A 4,920-nucleotide genomic window follows, 5' to 3' on the forward strand; every position below is an offset into this window, starting at 1 on the left:
TAGAATTCATGGAAGCAAAATCTTAAATATAATTTAGAGTTTAGGACTAGAAAGAAATGAAGCAAAATACCACTTAGTTATTTTTTCAAGGTCATACAACAATTTGATTTCTGAGCTAGAAACAGAAACTCAGTTTCCTAACATCCATCTCAATCTGCTATATGGATAGCTCTAGAAATTTCAATCAAGACAGATGTATTTCAGTCCTTGAAAAGCTTTGCCTTCTCTGTAGTTTCACAGTTTCAGACTGATTACTATACAGTTCACAGTGGGTTTTTTTTTTTTTTTTTTGCAGTCCATGCTTGCACAGAATCTGGCCACCCTGTTGCAGCTGCTATGACAGACACAAACACTCTCCAATAAATTAATGTTTCATCTTCAACTGACATATATGGGATGACCAATATGATGTTTTTCTTGGAGGACAAAATTAGTTTTTAGCCAGCAACATTGGTAAAGTTTTCTATACTATTTTTAAATGACATTCATCTATAGGTACACATTGAACTTTCCATATTTTAGATATTGCAGTCAATGGGAAAGCCAGGAGGATGGGAGAAACATTTAAAACCATGATAAATGTTTGCATGAAAATGAATCACATATCAATCAACTGCTTACGGCTGTGTGACTTTGCAAGATTAGCTACCTTCTCTGTTCTCCAGTTGTCTGTGAAATGAGCATGATAATAATTCAGTTCATATCTTATGTCCCCCTTCCCAACCTCCCTTCTTCCTTCTTTCCTTGTACATGCTAGGCTAGCTCTCTACATCCCAAGCCCTCATACTTATTTTCTAAAAATCTTGAGTCAAGGGGTTATTTCAGAATTAAGAATATTTAGGATTTTAGAAAGTAATTTAGTGTAGACAACACCACAGTAAGGCCTAAAGAAGCATATTTAAATGGCTGCAGCAAAACAAATTCAAACTAAGAGGGATAAATCAAGAAATGAAAAGCTTCATATAAAGTCAGATTTCAGCCTGTGTGGTTGAAAAAACGAAACAAAGTTATCAGAGATTTTTGTCTTTCAAAATTGTAGGTAAGAGATTGCAGGTCGGAAATAATATGTTCATCAAGGGGTAACTTAAATGACTAAATAAATTAGTTCATGCAAAGTACTTAAAACAGCAATTGACACATACTAAATATTTATGTTATAATAATAATAATAATAATAATAATAATAATAATAATATATTATGTTCCTTGGTTTATTTTGGGGATGTTACATGTTGACACACTCATCTTGTTTGCAAGGAAATGAGATGTTTTATCCAGGTTTACACCAGATATGTCTTGGATGAGTTTGGCTGGTTTGTTGATGGAATTTGTGTCATGAGGAAAAATTAAAAGTCCAAATTAATAAAGGCATTAGATAAAAACATACATGTTGTCAATATAAAACACTTACAACTAACTATAATTACTTTTCTTTAATATTTTGTAGCTTTATATTCTATATGAAATAAAGATTATTTTATTTTATATTGCCTAATATTTTAAAGTCATTTTATATTGCCTAATTGATAATCATGCATAGTTATTTCTATTAGAGGATAAAACTCTGTTTAATTAAAATGGCAGTTATGGCTCTTAAAGGGAGCATACAAAAATCCTTAATGCCAGATGCCTTCTAAATAAAACCTGTCAACATTTGAATCATCTTCCATTCATGTCTCTTTATCTCTGTGAACTTTTTAGATATTTTTGTTTCTTAAAAATAAATTTATATTATATAACACAAATTAAACTCTTTCTCAAAATTTAATTACAGAGACTTATTTTTAAAAATCATTTCTTCCAATGTTGATTTCTAAAGACATTTTTGTAGCAATATAAACTAAGAACTCAGACATTTTGAGTTTTGGATCAACTTTGCTGAATGTTAAACATCTTTTTTCTCCTTCAGTTATCATATATCTCCACATGAAGGGATAGTTAACATATAGAGGTCACTTAACAGTAAACTAGTAATCTGGGATCAAGAAAAATATAAACATTAGATGAATTTATAAATATTTAGGCATTACTAATCTGATATTATGTGTATTTTGGAAGTAAAACACTATCATTATTGTTGTTTTTATAATTACCTGACACTGTGCTGAGATTTATAAATATTATCTTATTTAATTCCCCAACAAACCCTATGTTTTCACCCAGACTTATGATTGGCTAAATAACAATAATATGATAAAATAATATTAATATTGTAAAATTCTGTACTAAGACTTTTAGGTACATTCTCATTTAATTCCCTCAACAGCCCTTTGGTAAAATTATTTGGTGCTATTTTACAATTTAGGAAATTATAATTCCTTGTGTCCTTTAATCATATTTGGTGAATTAATTTATGTGCAAACCAGGATTAGTATATTTCATGTATAGTATTCATCCAAATTAAATTCCTCAATATTTTTTTGAGCCCAGAATTTTGAAATTTAGTATACCAATTTATTCAATCACTTTGTTTTCAAAAAGAAATTACGAAAGTTTCTGTTAAGACAGTGACTCATTTTAAAGTTACAAAAATTTAAAAAGTGTATTCAAAAGTTATCATTCTAATGTATAATATGTTTCCAAAGAAAATCATAGATTAAAAGGTACCTGTGCTTATCTTTTCTTATATCCTTGTATCAAAGTCATACGTAATAATGTTCTTTCAGCTATCTGGTGACCAATACATTTTTTGTACAGTGTTAATTTGGCTAAAGAATAAATACAGTAGCAGTTTGTGAATATTGCATTTTTTTCTAAATGTTAGTCACAGATGAAAATGGATGTTTTTTAAAAATATGGAGAGGTAAGAACTATTAATGCATTGACACACATCTTCCAAATATGTTTTATATCATAATTACAATTGTATAAACATCTTTTTACATTATTGCATACTCTTCTAAACCAGTATTTTATTAATTTATAGTCAAATAACATTTTATTATAATGTTAAACAATAATCTCTTAATTACTTCCAAAAATTGACTCTGAAATTTTAACTATCCAAGAAAAAAGATACCATAATGAAATTTTTGTGTATAAATATTTAAACATTATTCTCATGAATTTTCCTTTACAATTTCAGGCTTTATACAAAATATCTATAGAGAAATGAATATCATCATTCATGCTAAACTAAGTATTTGGGAAACATTAGCATATTAACCATCATCCTAAGAATATACAGGTGAATGTTATAAAGTCTTTCTTTTTGAGCTTTTAAAACACTCTCTTGGACAATCTAAATAGTTAATTAAACAATAGAAATTAAATGTAGAAAAACAGCATCACATAGTTCTAAAAGAGAATGAAAGAAATTTTTTCCAAACCTTTTGTAAAGAAAGCAAAAGGAGACAGAAGCAAGGTGCAGAGGCAAAGTGGCAAAATAGCAGGATGGCAGAATGGCAGAGAGGCAGAAAGCCCCTTGTCCAAGCTGACAGCTTTATTGATATCAATAGGTTACATTAGGTCACTGGCATCAGTAGTACATTATTGTTCATTGTGTCAATAGGCAGGTTACAGAGTTGGCAACATTGTGCAGCTTATTTCTCACTTACACAGTATAGTTGCAATGTGCATGTTAGGAGCTTTATGTAGCTCTCAAGAAAGTCCATTGTTTAAAGTTACTGTTATGTGGACAGTTCAAGCTCAGCTGAGCTTGGTGAAACATTGTGGTTATCTAACCAGAAAATTCCTTTATTCCCAGGAGCTGAGTGCCTGAGATCAAGGTGGAGGCTGATAAGACTCTAGCACAGAGCCTCCTCATGCAGAGCATTGCCACAGCAACCAGGCATTGCACATGTATTAGTTAACTTAGTAGTTCCTGGGGGGAACCTGCAGAATATTCCAAGTGTGGAAAACAGGGAGCCTGTTACCCCCAGGAATTTGCTCACCGAGGAACACTGTCCTGTACATTTCCACAGCCAGAATCCTTACACTTTTTCTTATGTTTACTTATTGAAAGATGAAAATGCTTAATTAATTTATTGGAAAGTACAATAATTTCCACTACTTATTGAAGAATGCTTTATTTTTCTAACTAATCTGACACAACAATACAGGATATGTTGTAGTATACTTCTAGAAACTTTCAAACAAGAGGGTTCTGATTTATTCCAATCTTCCAGAATTTTTTTAGAAAAATTTATTAAGAATGAAACTGGAGGGGTTGAGGTTGTGGCTCAGTTGGTAGAGCACTCTCCTAGCACGTGTGAGTCACTGAGTTTGATACTCAGCAACACATAAAAATAAAATAAAGGTATTGTGTGTATTGTGTCCATCTACTAGAAAAATATTAAAAAGTAAAAGAGTGAAACTGAAGGACATTGTGTTAAGTGAAATAAGCCAAGCACAGTAAAACAAATACTGCCTGTTGTCACGTAGAAGCTTAAAACATAGATCTTTAAAGAGATTAGAACAGTATTTACCAGATAGTTGCATGGGGAGAATAAAGGAGAAATGGTGGGAAGTTGGATGGTTTCCAAAATATAGGAGGAATAAGTTCTAGTGTTCTATAGCAGAATAGGATGATGTAGTTCCCAACAACCTATTATATCCTTAATGAAGAACTGAAAGAGAGGAATTCAAAATCTTCAAACAAGAATAATTGATAAATGTATAAGGACATGGTAATACTTAGTTACTCTGCTTTGATCTGCACATTGTATACATGTATTGAATTATCACATGGTACCCCATAAATATATACAATTATTATGTGTCAATTAAAAAGAAAAATAAAACTTAGAAAATAATATCATAGAAGACAGGTAGTTAATAAAATTCATCAGATATATTTATTGAATTCACATTGTTATGAAAGTACTAACTGAGGTATAATGCCAAATCCAGATAGGAAAAACAGCATGGTTCTTACCTTTCAATATTTATAATATGCTTAAGGAAGGTTTACCATATGTA

The sequence above is a fragment of the Marmota monax genome, unplaced genomic scaffold (assembly GCF_021218885.2).
Source record: "Marmota monax isolate L192 unplaced genomic scaffold, Marmota_monax_Labrador192_F-V1.1 WCK01_AAM20220418_F8-fsc00146, whole genome shotgun sequence".
In the NCBI taxonomy this organism is placed as follows: domain Eukaryota; kingdom Metazoa; phylum Chordata; class Mammalia; order Rodentia; family Sciuridae; genus Marmota; species Marmota monax.